At 41.0% G+C, this 22,051-nt stretch overlaps 1 protein-coding gene across 10 annotated transcripts in view; it reads left to right on the forward strand.

The window, feature by feature from the left end:
- The window catches only part of BRSK2 (BR serine/threonine kinase 2), a 2,790,504-nt gene that overhangs the window by 215,304 nt on the left and 2,553,149 nt on the right, over nucleotides 1-22,051 (forward strand). The gene's annotated exons all lie outside the window — the stretch shown is intronic.

Genomic DNA, 22,051 nt, shown 5'->3' on the forward strand with positions numbered 1-22,051 from the left:
AACACAACCCTGTCTAAGTTGATAAGAGCGATAGTTAAAATCTGTCCCTGTTTTTTTCCTTTGCCTCCCTGTTTTGTCAGCCATTGTCCATATTTTCCAGATTTCTTGCACCACAAGGTTGGGATGTATGATTTACTGTTGGTTGAGAGGGAACAGGTAATGATTAAACAATTACTCGACTGTGTTCTTGGCCACATTACCTGCCTTTGTGGATGGGGGGCTGTCTTCTTTTGTGATTAGTACAATTATGTGCTTGGTTGAAGGTGGCATAGTCATTGACACCTGTTCTTCACTTTGTCAGGGTGCTGTAATCCTGGTATACTGCTGTGTGCCAGTTGGGTTCTTTCGGAGTAGTCGTTATTGTTCACAGTGTCCCTTCATTTATTTATCATTCATGTTGGTGATTTGTATAAAAAAAATGTTTGATATGCCAGGGTCCCTCATTGTTGTGTGGTTCCATTGGGGAGAGACCACGGTTTGTTGAAACAGCAGCAAGTGAAGGACGTGAAGCAGCCACAAGTATTGGTGGTTCACTGTGCATGCGGACTGGCAGCAAAAACCTTTGGGGAAGAAGAGCTAGTGGTGGGTTTCCATTCGGCCATCATGATTGCTTCATTAGTATAAAGACATTAGTATGCTGCTTAATTTAAAATATGAGAAAAGAGAAGGTAGAAATAAAAAGTGGGTAAATCATGAGTGAGTTTGTTTACCTTAGTTGAACATATCTCTCACCTGATGTGGGAGGTATTGGGGCTGGGTTTTTGCAGAAGGTCTAGCGGTACTTCAGATTTGGTCCATTCTTCATAATATTTGGGGTTGGATATTGTAGGTTAAAATGATTTAGGTTCCTGAATGGGCACATGCAGGCATTTGAAGTTTGTTAGCCTCCACAGTATCACATGTTAGCACACATTGGTAGGTTAACAGGTTACTAAGTTACAGTAAGATATAAAGCCCTCCCTGTTTCTGGGCTGTTATTTCTCTTGACAGCCTATGTTTCTTATTGGGACGGCAGATCATATGTTATTGCACTGCTCCATAAACACACGTAAGCTGTAGTGTGAAGTGGCAGCAGAACGGGTTTCTACCAAATTATTCTCTTCATGATTATGCAAAACCTGTTGGTCTATCCAATTTCTAGGTTTGTAAGATCAATTTTTAAAAATTATCCTGATATTTTGGGCCTTGGTCCCACTTTTATTTATGGCTTTGACCAGATCTCTTGCTCTGAGGTTGACCGGTATGGCTGGGTACATTAGTGAATGTAAAACATTCCTAAGCTACTGCTATAAAATAGCTGTTTCTGTTACACATTTCCATTTTCAGACTTCAAGTTCTTCAGAAAATTCATGCTAATGCTAGCAGTTTTTCTTAGTCCTTCCTAAAACTGGTAATTGTAGGAGAGTGTGCGGTTAGGGCATGAAATTAAGACTGGAATTGGGGCTTCTGTAACTTTTAAGATAAAGTACTTCTGGTACTGTCCTTAGTTCACCTTGGTATAAGGCCTTTTATGCAAGCATGTTATTAAATGGCTATCTGGTCCATTGGGTGGGGTGTTCTTCGTGGCTGTGGTTTCCTGTTACGTTTGAGTTGGGGGTTTGTGGTCTGTTACTGGTCAGGTTGACCTTGTATTCTTACTGGTGTGGCACTGCTCTAAGAGGCTGAGAGTTATGGTTCCTGAGCACTTTTACTGCTAGTTGCAGTAGGCAAACATTGCTGTTGTCCAGAAGTGGCAGCATAGAGAGAATTTTACCTCATGTAGGGCCATTCTCACTATTGAGTCCCCAGATCTGATAGCTAGCTTAATCCAGACAGTAAGGGGTGATATGGTTGTTTCATAGACATAAGGTGAAGGACTTCATTCCCATCATTGGTTAGGGGTCATTGGGATGTCTTAGAGCTTCTAGGTATGAAGGAGTTGAAGTGGTAAGCACAATACTTTGGGAATGCTGTCATTTACAATGTGGAACAAATGGGCAATAGTTGGAACACTTTTTAATGGCTCATTAACAACTTTAACTATGAGGCTCATTGGACAGTTAACAGGTGATTAATTTATTTATAGACTAGGCTTTTTAAGTAAATAATGATTCAATTTGAACTTGCACTGTTATGACCTGAAATGATGAATGTTCCTCAGGATGCCGTACATGTGAGAGATTTGGGTATGTTATGGAGGTATTTCACTTGTTGTATTAGACATTTTAACTGTCATTACTGTGTGCATTTTGGGTTACAGACCCATATAGAACAAAGTATAGGGGTGAAACTGTCAGGGTTGCACTCTCTTGGGGATGGGGTCTGAGGGCCAGGGTAGTGGCTGTGCAGATGATGAGCAGGGTAGGCCACTGGCAGTGCTTAATTTTATCATTAAGAAGTTTTGGTTAACTGTGTACTTAGAATTTACAGTTTTCCTTTCCTTTTGCAGCTGGGGAAGCAAATAGTGGACATCAGTCAGTGACCTGTTGAACAGTCAGTGGCCTGAAGGAAGTTGTTTGAAAGGTAATGGATTCTGCGGGAGTGGGTGCTTTGGTTGCTGAAGTGGCACACAATGAGGTCACAGGTAATCTTACTTTATTCAGTGCTCATTAAGGCATGTCAGAGTTGGTGCAGTTTGGGGTACAGTGGAAGTAAGTGAGGAGGAGGTATGTTGGGGAGAGAGTAAAGCAGGGTAGGGAATTTTTAAAGAGGAATCTGGGGTTCAAAACAATCATAGGAAGTTACTAGGCTACTGGCTCTAGAGCTCTTGCAACCTAACCAAGTTCATCCGTTGTTTTGTGCAGTCCTACTGCTCTTGTCCAAGGTGATATGGATGGAACCCCTGGGTTGAATTTGTGGTTACCCATCCAGTTGTCAAACTGTGTTTGAAGCGGGCCGATGAAGTGTTCTGTAGACATGAAGTGGGAGTTTGTTCCAAGGCTTTGGTAACTTCTGGGAGACAACTCTGTTCTTCAAGCAAATTCTACTAATGTCACGTATCAGGTTAAGGTCTTTAGAGTGACTAATATGCGTACCATTTGACTTGCACTTTGGGCTGACAGGAGGTGGTTCGATATGTATGACTTGAATAGGTAGGGTTTGATGGAGCATTATAGGTATGTGGGTGTTTTGGGGGACATGTAAAGAACTGGGTGCTTTGTTGGCTAGACAGAAGTTAGATGACTTAAGCAAAGCATTGTTTTGGGATTCTTTGCAGATATAGGCCATGTTTTAATTCCTTACCAGATGCAAAGGTAACACATGGAAAGAAAAGTGCTGAGGGGAAAGCCAAGGACAAACAGCGGATTAAAGATGTTCTCCTGAATTTGCATGTCAACCAGTTTACTCCAGTTGTTCTTGGGTGAGGGTTACTAAGTTGGTGCATTGTTTTACCATTGTGGTGCCTTTGGGAGCATTTTGGTAGGATGGCCTTTTGGCTGATGGATAGGGTTGTTTATGGGTATTTGTATTTGTTTACAAATGTGGCAGGAGGTGTTGGATTGGGAGGGTTCGTTTGTGGCTTGTTGGATGTCAGGAAAGAAGGATGTTTGGGGGATCTTGAATATGTAGAGTTTCAATTTAATCGGGTATAGGAGGTTTAGTGTGAGTTTTGGGATTAGGGTTCATTTTCATCTGTTTAGTATGACAGAGGTATGAGTTATGTTTGTGCTGCTAGACGAGGTCTGTCAGGTAGTAGGATTAAAGGCTTGCTGCAGGTGTTGGAGCACCTTTTATATGGAAGGCTTATGGTAGGGCATTGCCAGATAAGTTACATTTGTGTTGGAGCTGCCGGTGGGAAAGATTTAGTTATTTGTCAGGCTTAGGAACAAGGTAAGGCAGTTCAGTTGGTCAAGGAGGATTTAGCTGTGACTAGTATAGTTTCTCAGGTGACTAGGCTATGTGAACTTATGGTTCATTGGTTGCAGGGGTTGGGGTAGGTTTGATAGTGTGAAGATTGACCAACATTGGCTATTGACAAGATAGATTTTGTTGCGAGGGCTGGTGCTGATAAATGCTGTTTTTTTGGGTTATTTTTCATGTGGCATTTATTTTGTGGCTGTACTGAAGTCAGTCACAGGGTGGTTTGTTGGTCACCAAATGTTATGATGGTCATTAAATATTTTCTTGCTTATAATGGATAGTGTGATGGCAGGATTGTAATTAAATTGAATTTTGAAAGGAAATCTCATTTTGGTCATTATATTGTATACAGTGGGTAGTTAAACAGGGCTGCAGTTAGGCATGATGGTAAGCAATTGCCCTTACATGGTTTCATGTGGCATTGGGTTAGTGTTCTGGTGGTACATTGGGCAGGTAATGACCTAGGAATCATTACAAATTTTCTATCGGTAGTCCAGATAAGTGAGAATTTAGTTAATATACAGCAGTTATACAAGGTTACGGTTATTATTTTAGCATTGGAGAAGGGATCATTGGTTAATTTCAACAGTTTAGGCAATTGGCTACTTTGGCTTTTTATGTGCTAGAACTTTGGGAGGTAATGACATGGATCCAGTTTGGTTAGAGAGAATGGAGTACACCAAATGACATTTGGCTTAATGCCTTTTAATGAGTGGTTAGATTGTTGGAGGTTTGGTAGGGGAGAGGGGCAACAGCCTGGTCAGGCTGGTGAGTGGAGAAGAGTAGCAGGCTTGTCCTCTTCTGTTCCCTCTCTGGTGTTGGATGTTCATTTCAATAAGTTGGGAAAGGAAACTGAGCAGTTGGACACTGCTTGATAAGTAAAATAAGTGAGCAGAGGTAAGGATGCTGCTTATTTGGTTGGATGTTTAATTTCTATAAGTGGTAAATGAAGTGAGTGATGGGACGGCACTTCATAAGTAAAATAAGCAAGCGTAGGTAAGGACTCTGCTTTGGTTGGAAGTATAATTCAATAAATGGTAAATGAAGTGCGTGAGTGGAGGTTGGACGCTGCTTACTGGGTCAGCATGAGCGAGGTCACACTGTCCTGGTTAACTTTATATGGATGTTTATGCTGTGATTAATATCAACTGTACTATGTTTCAGTTGCAATTATTAAATATTGGTTAACAAAGTTATGTTTATGAAAGTTTAATAAAGGTAGTCAAACGTCATTCGGTGTGATGTGTTTATTGAAGGAGACAAAGACAAATGAGGTTTGGTAACAAACCAATTTGTCCAGGGACATCTTCAGAGGGTTTAGATAAATATAGTAATGGGAATTAAGAGGGTGAAGGGGATGAAGGGGATAAATGGGAATGATGGACGATTGGGACGAAATGAGGATTCTGTAATAGCAGCCCAGGATAGTGGACTTATGTACACATCGAACATGTGGGAGAAACCGAAAAATGTTGGGTCTGTAAAAAGAAAAAAAGAATAGCAAACAGCTGCACATCTTGGTGCTGGGTGTGATACAGTCATGGCCGAGGGGCCTGTACACTAAAAGACACAATGATGTAAGATTGTTGCAATGGGAATTGTGCAAACAGTATGATATAGAAGTAGCAAAGAAGCATTGTAAACATGAACCACAAAACATTATAGAGAATGATGAAGTAAGTGTACATCATATGGGATCACCCATTACCAACAATTCAAAAAACAGATGTAAGAAAACCAGATATAGTAGTCTATGAAAAAAACGCAAAAAGTATCATTCATCACTGAAATTGCTACACCTAGCAATTTGTGTCTCATGTACAAAAAAACACAAGGTCATAACTTATCAGGATTTGCAGGCAGAAATGAGAGCAATGTGGGAGAAAGATAGCCAGACGTTTCCAACAGTAATAGGAGCAATGGGCCTACTAAAAAAAAAAAAAAACTTTACAGTCATGTTTAGGATATGTTATTACTAGATATAACTCTCTATGAATTGGATTCAAGTCTGGGCACCTTGTGGGTGTTGCGAAGAGCACTTTTGGCTAAATCAAAGACTAAAATTTAATTATAACCTTAACTAGGAATGTGGCCCATTCCCATTATGGTATTAGAAATCCAAAAGATTTGTAGAAATTAAAACAATTAAGTAAATAAAACGTGGTCAGCTGTGATAAACTAGTTAATTCTACTGGAATTAAACAATTACAATGAAACATTTCAGCACAGTGAACATTTTGGAGACTTTCTATGTAACAATGCATTAGAAAATACTAGGTGTCTTTGTTGGGATGCACAAGCTAGTGCATTTCTTTGTGCCGGTCCCAAGCCTGGATAAATGGGGAGGGTTGCGTCAGGAAGGGCATCCAGCATAAAACTTCGCCAAATCATTCATGCGGTCAGCAGTAAATATTTACATACTGGGATCGGTCGAGGCCCGGGTTAACGACTGCCACCAGTACCGTTAGCCAACAGGGTGCTGGCGGAAATTGGGCTACTGTTGGCCGAAAGAGGAGAAGAAGAGGGAAGGCATGGCCGAAGTCAGGAAGAGAGGAGAAAGGCTAGGACTGTGGTAGAGAGGGTCAGAACTTTGAATGTTGGCAGTATGACTGGTATAGGGAGAGCTAGCTGATATGATGGACAGAAGGAAGGGTGGTATATTGTGCGTGCAAGAGACCAGATGGAAGGGGAGTAAGGCTAGGTGTATCGGAGGTGGGTTCAAATTGTTTTAGCATGGTGTGGATGGGAGGAGAAATGGCGTAGGAGTTATCCTGAAGGAACATTATGCTAAGAGTGTTTTGGAGGTGAAAAGAGTGTCGGATAGAGTGATGTTTATGAAGCTGGAAGTTGATGGTGTAATGATGAATGTTGTTAGTGCATATGCTCCACAAGTTGGGTGTGCGATGGATGAGAAATAAACATTTTGGAGTGAGTTGGATGAAGTGGTGATGACTGTACCCAAGGGTGAGAGAGTGGTGATTGGAGCAGATTTCAGTGGGCATGTTGGTGAAGAGAACAGAGGGGATGAGGAAGTGATGGGTAGGTATGGTGTTAAGCAAAGGAATACAGAAGGTCAGATGGTAATGGATTTTGCGAAAACGATGGACATGGCTATGGTGAATTTGTATTTTAACAAGAGGGAGGAGCGTAGGGTGACATACAAGAGAGGAGGAAGATGCACACAGGTGGATTATATCTTATGTAAGAGAGCCAGTTTGAAGAAGATTGGAGACTGTAAAGTGGTGACCAGGGAAAGTGTAGTTGGGCAGCATAGGATGGTGGTTTGTAGGATGATGTTGGTGATCAAGAAGAGGAGGAGGAGTGTAAGGGCAGCACCAAGGATCAAATGGTGGAACTTGAAAAAGGGTAATTGTGAGGTGGAGTTCAGGGAAGAGTTAAGACAGGCACTGGGTGGCAGCGAAGAGTTACCAAATAGCTGGGTAACTACAGCAGAGCTAATAAGGGAGACGGCTAGAAAGGTGCTTGGTATGACATCTGGACAGAGGAAGGATGACAAGGAGACATGGTTGTGGAATGAGGAAGTACAGGAGAGTATACAGAGAAAGAGGTTGGCAAAGAAGAAGTGGGATTGTCAGAGAGATGAAGAAAGTAGACAGTAGTATAAGGAGATGAGGTGCATGGCAAAGAGAGAGGTGGCGAAGGCTAAGGATAAGGCATATGAAGAGTTGTATGAAAGGTTGGACACTAAGGAGGGAGAAAAGGACCTGTACCGATTGGCTAGACAGAGGGACTGAGCTAGGAAAGATGTGCAGCAGGTTAAGGTGATAAAGGATAATGAGGGAAACATACTCACAAGAGAGGAGAGTGTGTTGAGCAGATGGAAAGAGTACTTTAAGGGGCTGATGAATGAAGAGAATGAGAGGGAGGGAAGATTGGATGATGTGGGGATAGTGAATCATGAAGTGCAATGGATTAGCAAGGAGGAAGTAAGGATAGCTGTGAAGAGGATGAAGAATGGAAAGGCTGTTGGTCCAGATGACATACCTGTGGAAGCATGGAGGTGTTTAGGTGAAATGGCAGTGGAGTTTCTAACCAGATTGTTTAATGAAATCCTGGAAAGTAAGAGGATGCCTGAGCAATGGAGAAAAAGTATTTTTGTACCAATTTTTAAGAATAAGGGTGATGTGCAGAGCTGTAGTAACTACAGAGGGATTAAACTGATCAGTGACAGCATGAAGTTATGGGAAAGAGTAGTGGAAGCTAGGTTCAGAAGGGACGTGATGATTAGTGATCAGCAGTATGGTTTCATGCCGGGAAAAAGCACTGCAGATGCGATGTTTGCTCTGAGAGTGTTGATGGAGAAGTTCAGAAAAGGTCGGAAGGAGTTGCATTGTGTTTTTGTAGACTTAGAGAAAGCAAATGACAGGGTGCCTTGAGAGGAGTTGTGGTATTGTATGAGGCCGTCAGGAGTGTCAGAGAAGTATGTAAGAGTGGTACAGAATATGTAGGAGGGTAGTGTGACAGTGGTGAGGTCTGCGGTGGGAGTGACGGATGCGTTTAAGGTGGAGATGGGATTACATCAAGGATCAGCTCTGAGCCCTTTTTTATTTGCAATGGTGATGGACAGGTTGACAGACGAGATCAGACAGGAGTCCCCGTGGGCTGTGATGTTTGCAGATGATGTGATCTGTAGTGAGAGTAGGGAACAGGTGGAGAAGACCCTGGAGAGATGGAAATATGCTCTAGAGAGAAGAGGAATGAAGGTCAGCAGGACTAAGATATGTGTGTGAATGAGAGGGAGGATAGAGGAATGGTGAGGATGCAAGGAGTAGAGGTGGCGAAGGTGGATGAGTTTAAATAATTGGGATCAGTAGTTCAGAGTAATGGTGAGTGTGGAAGAGAGGTGAAGAAGAGAGTACAGGCAGGATGGAGTGGGTAGAAAAGAGTGTCAGGAGTGATTTGTGATGAACGAGTACCAGTAAGAGTGAAAGGGTAGGTCTACAAGAGGGTAGTAAGACCAGCTATGTTATATGAGTTGGAGACAGTGGCATTGACAAAAAGGCAGGAGTTAGAGCTGGATGTGGCACAGTTAAATATGTTAAGATTTGCACTGGGTGTGACGAGAGTGGACAGGATTAGGAAGAAAGTATATTAGAGGGTCAGCCCAGGTTGGAAGGCTTGGAGACAAAGCCAGAGAGGCAAGATTGCATTGGTTTGGACATGTGCTGAGGAGGGATGCTGAGTATATTGGGAAAAGATGCTAATGATGAAGCTGCCAGGTAACAAGAAAAGAGGAAGGCATAAGATAAGGATGTGGTGAGAGAGGACATGCAGGTGGTTGGTGTGATAGAGCAAGATGCAGAGGGCAGGAAGAAATGGAAACAGATGATCTGCTGTGACAACCCCAAATGGGAACAGCCGAAAGAAGATGATTTGTTTTAGACACTGAAAATATATTGCAAGTATCGTAAAAGCAAATAAGTTTCTTCACAGTTCACCATTAGCTTTATCTTGGTGATACATATAATGCGAGTCACATGATGCATGTCTTTCAAATAAAAAAAGTGGCAGTATAAAATTAGTAGATGTTCTTCATTCCACATTGCTGCAGTCCTAACCATTGGGTAGTCCGCTGTCCAGTCGGCCCGAATACCAAAGTATATGGCTGACGTCGGTCAAGGCGCATTAGACTGATGTCAGGACGTCAGGGTACTAATGCGCATGACCGACGTCATATCCTCAGTCTTTTTTGCCGCATGGTCCGATGCAGAAGCAGTTTTGCGAGTGCAGGTTGGCGTTCTGAAATTTTCTGAAGTCGGAGTTTCAGACCGAATCAAAGTTGGCTAAGAACATTTTGGTTTTTCTTGCCTCAGTATTTAACCGGATGTCAGAAAAAGTGAATAACTGTATTTCTTGTGGGAAACAGATACCTCATAGGGATTACCATACTTTGTGTATACCTTGTTTAGGGCCTGAGCACGACGTTGTTGGATGCCGCTCTTGTGCTAGATTTAACAAACGCACTATTAAGAGAAGGTTAGACTGTGCCAGGTTAGTGTTTGGGAAGCGTTGTAATTATAAAATGCCGCCGGATGCTCGCCGACCGGCCCAAAAAAAGCGCAAGGACAAAACAGCCTAGGGTTGATGAACCGGCAGTCCCGGACGTCGGTTCTTTAGAAGGCTCAGTGGAGCCAGAGGTTTTGCCAGGAGTTTCTTTGGAGTCTCAGGCAGAGACTTTACTGTTACAGGATGTGCCTTCTCAGGAGGTAGGCCAGGCTGAGGGGCTTCTCAGGTAACTGTTCTTCCCTCTCTTCCCAAGGTAGTTAGAGCCTCTCCTTCTGTTTCCAAAACTTCTTTGAGAGGTAGGCCAAGTTTAGCTTCAGTGGGGGCTTCTCCTAGCACTTCAGGTTCTGTGCCTAAGAAACATATGCTTAAAATGGCAGAAGATTTGATTACTATGATTAGAGGTTCTATGCCCTCCTGATAAGAGGCCTAGGGTGGAACCTGAGTTTGAGAGTTTTGAACAGTGTTCAGAGGCTTCTGAGTCTTCTGGAAGACTTGCAGGAGTATCCTCCTTATTCTGATTCTGATGTGGATGATTCCACTCCTACAGCTTCTCCTCCTGAGGATTTCTCATTTTCAGAGACTCTGCATTCCATGAGGGAGCACTTTAAATGGGAAGGCCAAGATTACTCTGATTCCAGGAAAAGGCTTAGGGAATTCTTGTTTTACCCCAGCATAGGCCCTTAGCTATACCTCCTGTGTTGAATGTGGTGGAAGATGTTTTGCAGAGGCTTCCCTGAACCCTGATTCTTTGCCTCCTGCTCCTGTTAAACCTGATAGGTACTATAGGGTGCCTGAAGCTCATAAGTATCTTTTAAGAGTCCTAGGGCAGACCCGAAACTGTTTCTCAGGGACCTAAAGGTGTTAAGGCCTCTGTTGTTAAAAACCCTGTTCCCACTGATAAAGAGGCAAGGGCTTTGGATAGATGGGGAAAGAAAGTGTATACTTCTTCCACTTTAGCCATGAGGGCGTTGAATTGTCAGTTTCACATGCTAAAATATCAAAATTATCTCCTTTCACAATTGAAATCTAAGGTGGATGCTTTGGCGGAAGGTATTGAGTGTAAAGAGTTGCTGGATTTAGTTCATGTGTCTGAACAAGTGGGTAAGAATTCTTTGCAATGTGGTTTTGATGCTGTACAGGCCTCCTCGAGGGTGGCTGCCACTAGTTCTGTTCTTCGCAGGCATGCCTGGTTGAGGGATCAGAATTTAGCTGAGCATGTTAAGACAAGGATTTTGGATGCTCCTTTACAGTCTGATGTGTTGTTTGGTTCGCCTGTGGAAGCAGTTTTAAAGAAAATGGAGGACAAAGCTAAGTCTATGCAAACTGTTAAAGATTTCTTGCAGGTGCAGCCACCAAGTTTAGTAGAAATTGGCCTACTAAGGGATGGACATATCCTGCTTATGATTCCCAGTCTAGGGGTAGGTCTAGACGTGGTAGGGCAGAGCTCAAGGTTCTTTAGGCCTAGAACAGGGAGTTCACCTGTTCAGACTTCTGGTGAGGGCAGGGTCAGTCCTTCGTAAACAGACCCAATGACCTGCCTTTTCAGCTGCCAGTAGATTCTCGGCTGGCAGCTCCTTTGGGAGGAAGACTGTCTCTTTTCAAAGAAAATTGGGATCTAATTACTCAAGACAGATGGGTGTTGGATATCATTCACCACGGTTACAGGTTTTATTTCCATACATTGCCCCTTTCAAAGGCATGCCAGACGTTCCTCCTCCACAAAGGAAAGAGGCTCACAAGCAAATTTCTCTGTTACTCCAAATAGGGGCCATTCAGCCAGTCCCTGTATCAGAAAGGGGCCTAGGATTTTATTCTCGCCTGTTCCTAGTACCAAAGAAGGGGAACACGTGGAGACCAATTTTGGATTTATCTATCCTCAACACTTATCTGGACATTCCCAAGTTCAAGATGTTGACGTTACAACAGCTTTTACCTCTGCTGGGCAAAGATCACTGGATGGTAACTTTAGATCTCAAGGAAGCTTACCTTCATGTGCCTATAAGACTAAGTTGCAGGAAGTATCTGCGTCGAGCTGGAAATTCTCATTATCAGTTCTCTGCATTGCCCTTTGGCTTATCTACTAGAGTATTCACAAAGGTTCTGGCTCCAGTGATAGCTTACTTCAGGCTAAAAGGAATTCAAATCTATCCTTACTTGGACGACTGCCTGATTCTGGCTCAAGAAAAGGAAGACCTTCTACAGCATCTGGAATATGTTATAGCAGTGCTAAGATGCCTAGGGTATTCTGTGAACGAAATAAAGTCCAGTCTAGTACCCTCTCAAGACATGTGCTTTCTGGGTGTGAGACTGAATACAGCAGCCCAGATGGCCTTTTTAACCCCGGACAAACAAAAGAGTCTATCCCTTTACTTCCATCAACTATCTCATCAGTCCGTGCTGACTGCAAGGACAGTCCTTCAAGCATTAGGGTTCATGGCATCTTGTATTCTGGTGCTTCCCAATGCCAAACTGCATATGAGGAAGCTGCAATGGTATCTCAAAATGTATGGACACAGCACTGCCAGGATTTGGACACTGTCATTCAAATAATACCTTGCCTTCAAAAGAATTTTTGTGGTGGGCTCAGGAATGTCACCTAAACAAGGGACTCTCTGTGACCCGGCCAGAGGAGTCAGATTTTAACGACAGATGCCTCGGACATTGCTTGGGGAGCTCATCTAAAGGGAAAGTGGATACAAGACAAGTGGCCTGCCAGACTACAGCATCTACATATCAACATGAAGGAGATGTTAGCAGTCCAGTTTGCATTAATGGCTTTCAAGGAGTTACTTCTTCCAGGGCAGGTGTTGATTCTAACAGACAACACAACTGTCATGTGGTACATCATCAAACAAGTGGGAACACATTCTTGTCCTCTATGCTGGCAAGCAATGATTTTATGGGAGACCAGCTTGCAACTAACTCTTCAGGCAAGGTTTCTGCCGAGCACAGAACTCCTTAGCAGATGTGTTAAGCAGACAAATCATGGATCCCCACGAGTGGAAACTGGATCTTCATGTATTTCAGAAATTGACAGTGTCATGGGGAACTCCAGACATAGATCTGTTTGCTTCTCCACTAAACCACCAGCTGCCAAAGTTTTGCACAAAGGGGTTTCATCACACAGCTTGGAAAGTGGATGCTCTTTCTTTCAGTTGGAAAAATCTTCATGTGTATGCCTTTCCACCTCTGCCTCTTCTTCCAAAGGTGCTCTTAAAGGTCAGACAAGACAAGCCAAGGATGATTTTAATAGCTCCAGATTGGCCTCGGCAACACTGGTACCCACTACTAAGGAGTCTGGTAAGGAAGCCTCCATGGCCTTTACCTTTGATTCCACATCTGTTATCTCAGAAGGACGGTCACCTGCTCAATGTCAAGCTTCACTCTCTTCATCTAACAGCCTGGCATATTCTGTGTTGAAACACAGCAGGTCTCAACTTCCTCAACAAGTTTTAAATGTGATTATGGAAGCTAGAAGACCTAGTACAAGGAAAGTGTACGCAGAAAAATGGAAGAGATTTTTATTTTGGAGTACAGCAAAGAATTTGGAGATTTCTGAGCCTAATTTGAGTGTGGCTCTTCAATATCTTACTGAGTTATTGGACAAAGGTTTGTCCTTCTTTTCCATTAAGATTCATGCTGCAGCAATTTCAGCTCACTATGATTGTGACCCACCATTGTTTTCGCATCCTTTGTTCAAGCAGTTTCTTAGAGGGCAAAGAATATAAGACCCCCACGAGATGAGCTCCTACTCCTGCTTGGGATCTCAATTTTGTGTTGGAAAAACTTACTCTACAACCTTTGAGCCTGCGGCTACTGCTGAATTGAAATACTTGTCATGGAAGACTGCTTTTCTGTTGGCTATTACTTCTGCAAGAAGGGTGTCTGAGTTGCAGGCCCTTATGGCAGTAGAGCCCTTTTGATTTTCCATAAGGATAGGGTATCATTACGTACTAATCCTTCCTTTATGCCTAAGGTGGTTTCTAGTGTGGCGTTAAACCAAACTATTCATTTGCCTACTTTCTATGCAGCTCCCCAAAATAAGGGGGAAAAGATTTTGCACACTTTAGATGTCCATAGGCAGTATTATTTAAGCAGGACTAAGGATTTCAGGCAGTCTCAGCAGTTGTTTGTCTCTTTTGCTTTGAGTTCTCAGGGCAAGCCTGTGTCTAAACAAACTATTTCTAAGTGGATTGGGTTTTGCATTTCATTTTGTTACTCCCATCATGGCAAAGAGATTCCAGCTGGGATTAGGCCTCATTCCACTAGGGCTACTGCCACTTCAACAGCATTTCTAAGGGGTGGCAACTAAGGATATTTTGGAGGCAGCTACTTGGAGTTCAGTGCATACTTTCTCTAAGCATTACCATCTTCCTCTCTACTCTAAATCTAGGGCTGGTTTTGCCACAGCTATTTTGCAAGGCATGTTGACAGCTCCTGCTTCCTTATGATTTGCCAGCCTCCCTTACCTCTGCTTTGGGATTCTACCCAATGGTTAGGACTGCAGCAATGTGGAATGAAGAACATAGTACAGTTTTGTACCTACCATAAATGTAGATGTTCGAGGATCCACATTGCTGCAGTCCAATTTACCTCCCTCCTTCCCTCTGTGTTTAGGGGTGGTGTGCTAGTATATATATATATATATATTCTTGTGCATTTGTATATATTGTATATATGTTTGGTGCAGGGTTTTGGTGTTTTGGTTTGGGCTTTGTCTTTTAGGGTCTTCTGACATCTGGGGCAAGAAAAGACTGAGGATATGACGTCGGTCATGCGCATTAGTACCCTGACGTCCTGACATCAGTCTAATGCGCCTTGACCGACGTCAGCCATATACTTTGGTATTCGGGCCGACTGGACAGCGGACTACCCAATGGTTAGGACTGCAGCAATGTGGATCCTCGAACATCTACATTTATGGTAGGTACAAAACTGTACTTTATATCTGTTTGTGTTGCCACCTCACAGCAAGAGGTTCATGTTCGATCCTTGGCTGTGGTGTCTTCTGTGCGGAGTCTGCATGTCCTCCCTGTGGTCATGTGGGTTTCCTCCAGGTGCTATGGTTTCCTCCCACATCCTAAAGATATGCTGTAGGTGGATTGGACACTCTAAATTGGCCCTAGCCATGAGTGCGTGCATGTGTGTGCCTTCTGTGGAAGGTTGGGCACTGGGCTGGCAACTCAACACTGTAAAACTCCACTGCCAATCATGAGCAGAGAGGTGATCCGCTGTGATGACCCCTAACCGGGAAAAAGCCAAAAGAAGAAGTTATATCTCCTTGTGTAGTGAGGACATTGAGGTGTGTGTAGTTATACAGTAGGAGACTGCCATTCATGACCTTCCTGCTGTTGTAGCTTATGTTGTTGCAGTTTGCTTTTCTTTGCAGCACACATTTAAAACACTTCTTCTCTGTTATATTTTTGGATTTGACTGTTCCCTACTAAAATTACATGCCATATTTTTTTACAGTGTAGATTTACTTAAGTCATGTTTTAAGTGTGTGTACAGCCAGCTTGCATAGAAATGCTTGTACTTTTATTAATTTGTTTGCATGTTCTTAATGTTTTAGCAGGCTGCTCTGCATGTAGATTTTTTTGTGATTACTGGATCGTTGCCAGATATGGATTCTGTCTCCTAGTGGAAAACACTGTAGCAGTACAAGTTGCTGCATTAAGAGGCTGATATCAGCGCAACTCAGTCAATTCTGTTTCCATTGCAGCATGCACTATGCAGAAGGTCATTTTGTAATCAATGGCTGTAGCACACTTTGAATGGATGTTGTATGTTTCTGGAAGTGTTGCACAAAAACAGTACTTATGATTGTATTCAGTCGCAAAACCAAGCAGTCTGCCTAGTCGCAAAACCAAGCAGTCTGCCTAGTCACAAAACCAAGCAGTCTGCCTAGTCACAAGCAGGTACTGGTACCAGATTCCGGACTACCACTCAGAGATATAAGTTATTTATGAAGGATATTTTATACTGCTGCCCAAATATGACACTGCTATAGATATAATCGCATATTGTAGGTGGCATTTACCTTCTTACTGTATTTATACTGTTCTGCAGACAACTAGCATTTTTATTTTAGCAAGAGGGGGGAGTCCAAGTTCACAAGTTCATTGCTTACCTTGAAAATGAAAGCGTTGTATAGAACAGTAAAAATAGGTTGCTGGTTTAAAACTCTTTGTGGTACAGGAAAATAATTCATGTAAGCGGTTTGTTTTTATGATGCATTTAGCATGAGTTGTGGCTGTGTCTCCTAATGAATATGTAGTGTGACCAAAACCTATTTCCATGCTTTGTCTATGCTTCCTTCCTAGCAACTTGTGTCCTTTATCTACGGACTTCTATACCATAGCAATAAATGACCACAGATTTCAGAACTTTTTCATATGACATTTAGCTGGAAAGGTTAGCCTTAAAATAAAACTGGAGGTAGAAGTGCCATTCATCATTTTTGCTGTAATACGATGTCTTCAGAATGCATGAAATATTGTCTGGTACTTGGTAGGCATATCTGTAGTGTTTTTGCTTGCATGCTTCCTTATAACTTTTGTATTCAGGTGAAGCTGTTTTTGAAAGAGCTGTACTGTATTTCTAGGTTTAGGCAATGATTATGTGAAGCTTGTTTTCTTTTTTTTTAAAGGAAGCTGTACTGTATTTCTAAGTTTATTCATGAGCCACATTTTGCGGTCTTATGTCCCACTCCCCAGTGATACAGACCTTGAACAAACAGCATATACTAATGGGAAATGTGGGTGTATCATTAATTTGTGAGCACATGAGCAGAGTTTATTTGGTCTGGTACCTTTAATCAGTCTTTTATGCAGTTTGTTAGTGAGATACTTATCTGAAATCTGAGCCTTTATATGTCTCATTAATATAATAATGAGCACTTTGGGTATATTTGTTGTTTTATCTTCAGTGGGAATCAGGCAAGTATGTGGGTTGACAATGGATATCTGAAAGCAGTAAGTCATCACCCTGTTCACTGTCCCAGATCAAAAACGAGAACTGGCAGGGTAACAACACAGATTGCTGGCAGATGGGGAAGGTGTGGAGCTGGGCAGTGGATGCTGATCACTTACGTATGTGGGGAAAGGCAGGCCCAGGATACTGACCACTGACAAATGACCAAGAGACTAGCCTGATCGAGAATTTTGACTTCTGGGAACTCATATACAAAACACTGATTGCAGGTAGGTAAGGAGTTGAAGACAGATACAGGACTGTGATTGCTAATTAATGGGGGACATAAGGCTACAAAAAGCCATGTAAACTCCTAGAGCTGCACTATACAATTATTAGTAATTAGTTGGGAGAAAAGAGCGACAACTGCCAGGCATCTATGTCTGAGAGGTGCAGAAAGGACAGTCATCATTGAAAGGATATGATCCCTGGCAGGTGTGGTGGAAGGGAGCCATTCACAAGGACACTGATCTATGAGAGGTGTGCAGATGTTGGAAGGACTCTAATCACTCACAGATCTGGAGTAATGAATGACTGTTACTGACAGTTATAGAGGGAGAGAGCAACTCACAAGAAGGATAATGATCATTACAGGCATAGAGTAAGGAAGGTTGACATTAGATGATCACCGATAGGTATGGAGGAAGGAAGGCAGGCATAGGAAGGACACTGATTACTGATGGGTGTGGAGTAAGGAAGGCAGATGTTGGAAGGGCAATGATCACCGATAGGTATGGAGGAAGGAAAGCAGGCAGAGGAAGGGCAATGATCAGTGATAGGTGTGGAGGAAGGAAGGAAGGCAGGCATTGGAAGGGCACTGATCATTTACCAATGTGGAGGAACGCAGTCATTCATAAGAATGATACTAATCTCCGAGATATGGAGGGAGACATGCAGACATTGGAAGGACACTAATCCAACAGGTCTGGAGTAAGGAATGACAGTCACTGATAATTATGGATGAATGTAGAGATTTTCAAGGACACTGATGACTTACAGGTGTGGAGTAAGATAGGCAGGCATTGGAAAACCACTTAACTCTGACAGGTGTGGACTAAGGAAGGCAAGCATAAGAAGGGCACTGATTGCTTACAGGTATGGAATAAAGAAGGCAGGCATAGGCAGGGCACTGATCCTTTACAGGTGTTGAGTAAGGAAGGCAGGCATAGAAAGGATGCTGATTACTTGAATGTATTTTGTAAGGAAGATTGGCTTAGGAAGGGCACTGATCCTTTACAGCTGTAGAGTAAGGAAGGCAGGCATTGGAGGGGTACTGATTGCATACAGGTGTAGGCAAGAAAAGCAGACACAGGAAACGTACAAAGTCCTGATCAATATGGAGAAATGGAGACGTACATAAGAAGGGCACTGACTATTGACCACTGTAGGGAAAGGAGGCTAGTTACAGGATAACATTCACTGGCACATGTGGAGGGAGGAAGGGTGGAAACCATAGGAATGACAGTGGTTACTTATAGGTGCACGAAGGCAGAAGTTGTCACAGGAAGGAAATGTGACCAGTAATAGTTTAGAAGGTAGGAAACTGCCACAGGACATTGTTTAGAATAAGTTCACAAAACATGGTGCTAATTGAGCCATAAGATGGTTTAGTAAATACCAACAGCAAAGACTCATGAATGCTGCAATATTTTATAAAAAATGATGGGATATGCTTCCAAGCCTGACTGCCTTTCATGAGGTCATCTGACATAAGAGAAATACACAAAAAGCAGCATAAACTTTATAATGCCACTTTAATCAAAAGACAGACCATACACTACATACACACGTAGATTACAACTTAATTTTGATGATGGCAGTACTTTTAAAAATACATTTCCGAGAAATGTGACTACTTAAACCTTTCTACTAATTGCTGTTCACATTGCCCCTATTTTTGTACTTTAATAACTTCCAGCTCCAATGAACATTAAACACTACATGTGATGAAGTGGGTTATAAACTCAACAACATGTTCTGCTTCTAATACATATTTCTTCACACCATTCAAACTATGTATTTACTAGTAGTCTCTAATTTGTTTCTAAATATCTGGTCTAAAAGTTCATTCAGTTTCACTAGTTTAAATGGGCGGAAAAAAGAAACGCTACAGCTAGAACATAATCTCAGAGATTGCGTTTGTACATTTCTGAATATGCGAGAGAATTACAGTTTCAAATATATATATATATATATATATATATATATATATATATATATATATATACAAACACACACACTTACTTATTGCAGTAACTGCACCTTTATTTGCCTGGCTAATAGAGTCTATGTCTTACCCTTATTCACGGGTTTGTTTAGCAGGTCTTTTAAATTTCTGTCCCCTCTATAACTATCAACCAGTTATGTTATTAATCCATTCATTTTAAAGTTATTCAGTTACTTCTAAAAAAATTCTCAAAAGGTTTTGTAGCAACATCCTAAACAGGACTGATATGTATTCGATCTCCTGTCTGTACCATTGATTTAAATGTGTATATTATTAGTATTTCTCATATAAAGGCCCAATGACCCAGACTGATATGTATTCGATCTCCTGTCTGGACCATTGATTTAAATGTGTATATTATTAGTATTTCTCATATAAAGGCCCAATGACCCAGACTGATATGTATTAGATCTCCTGTCTGGACCATTGATTTAAATGTGTATATTATTAGTATTTCTCATATAAAGGCCCAATGACCCAGACTGATATGTATTCGATCTCCTGTCTGGACCATTGATTTAAATGTGTATATTATTAGTATTTCTCATATAAAGGCCCAATGACCCAGACTGATATGTATTAGATCTCCTGTCTGGACCATTGATTTAAATGTGTATATTATTAGTATTTCTCATATAAAGGCCCAATGACCCAGACTGATATGTATTCGATCTCCTGTCTGGACCATTGATTTAAATGTGTATATTATTAGTATTTCTCATATAAAGGCCCAATGACCCAGACTGATATGTATTAGATCTCCTGTCTGGACCATTGATTTAAATGTGTATATTATTAGTATTTCTCATATAAAGGCCCAATGACCCAGACTGATATGTATTAGATCTCCTGTCTGTACCATTGATTTAAATGTGTATATTATTAGTATTTCTCATATAAAGGCCCAATGACCCAGACTGATATGTATTAGATCTCCTGTCTGTACCATTGATTTAAATGTGTATATTATTAGTATTTCTCATATAAAGGCCCAATGACCCAGACTGATATGTATTCGATCTCCTGTCTGTACCATTGATTTAAATGTGTATATTATTAGTATTTCTCATATAAAGGCCTAATGACCCATCTCATGTCTGTACCATTGATTTAAATGTGTATATTATTAGTATTTCTCATATAAAGGCCTAATGACCCATCTTCTGTCTGTACCATTGATTTAAATGTGTATATTATTAGTATTTCTCATATAAAGGCCTAATGACCCATCTCCTGTCTGGACCATTGATTTAAATGTGTATATTATTAGTATTTCTCATATAAAGGCCCAATGACCCAGACTGATATGTATTCGATCTCCTGTCTGTACCATTGATTTAAATGTGTATATTATTAGTATTTCTCATATAAAGGCCCAATGACCCAGACTGATATGTATTCGATCTCCTGTCTGTACCATTGATTTAAATGTGTATATTATTAGTATTTCTCATATAAAGGCCTAATGACCCATCTCCTGTCTGTACCATTGATTTAAATGTGTATATTATTAGTATTTCTCATATAAAGGCCCAATGACCCAGACTAATATGTATTCGATCTCCTGTCTGTACCATTGATTTAAATGTGTATATTATTAGTATTTCTCATATAAAGGCCCAATGACCCAGACTGATATGTATTCGATCTCCTGTCTGTACCATTGATTTAAATGTGTATATTATTAGTATTTCTCATATAAAGGCCTAATGACCCATCTCCTGTCTGTACCATTGATTTAAATGTGTATATTATTAGTATTTCTCATATAAAGGCCTAATGACCCAGACTGATATGTATTAGATCTCCTGTCTGTACCATTGATTTAAATGTGTATATTATTAGTATTTCTCATATAAAGGCCCAATGACCCAGACTGATATGTATTCGATCTCCTGTCTGTACCATTGATTTAAATGTGTATATTATTAGTATTTCTCATATAAAGGCCTAATGACCCATCTCCTGTCTGTACCATTGATTTAAATGTGTATATTATTAGTATTTCTCATATAAAGGCCTAATGACCCAGACGCCAGTTTTAGTTCCAATGGCCATCTGCAACAGCTCAGACCACTTGCCATTTCCAGCCTGTGCCTGCTCTTTGTCATTGCTTTCTCAGGGTACTTCTTCCCCAGAAGGAAACATTGATATTTTTCTGACTTCACACAAAAATAAACCTTTGGGAATATGACAATTAGTTATATGTAAAGCATTATTTATAACCACAGGTTTTCTATACATTTTTGACTACAGTGTATCATCATTAACTATGTAAACATAAACAAACTGTATGCTATCATTATTAACCTGATATTTAAAAATAAAAATGGGCTTAACTTTTGATGTGGTTCACCCCCCAAAAATACTGGATTCAATATAGTCGCTGCAAATATATACAAACTATTTGAACATTAAATTGTTTAAACAGATCTTTGTTCTTTGTATGCAAAGTATCCACATATAGGTGAGAGGTGTAGAGCATACATTTATGGACGTATTAAAAGTACTTTATTTAAAATGTTTTGAATGAATGTGTATAAAGCTATGATAGAAGACCATGGTACTCAGTTTAGGTACCAGTAGGTACGTACTTTGAGGAGATCGCATACATTAGGCTGCTACTACACCTGTATAAGGTTGGACATCCTCTACATACTGCCTTTCGAACATTTACTGTTTTGATGCTGTTTTTCAGATTCTTGTGTTATTCTTTGCTATGCTGCAAGATTTACATTTCATTATTGTGCGATTCCAGGCAGTATCTGAAAAATGTCATTGTTTTACCAGATTTTACAAATACCGATACGCAGTCAGACAAAGAGCATTATTGCTAAGTTATTGCAAGTAGAAAGTTTGTGGCAATAATTACTTGCTAATGGTGAAAATGGTTTAAATAATGAATTCTATTGGAACTATTTTGAAACTTTGGGCTATTTAGTTGTATATTATACGTTTACAATACTGTTTCTGTGTTTTTAAAAG

Source organism: Protopterus annectens, chromosome 17.part0 (genome assembly GCF_019279795.1).
Source record: "Protopterus annectens isolate FY-2018-M chromosome 17.part0, PAN1.0, whole genome shotgun sequence".
NCBI classification, from domain to species: domain Eukaryota; kingdom Metazoa; phylum Chordata; order Ceratodontiformes; family Protopteridae; genus Protopterus; species Protopterus annectens.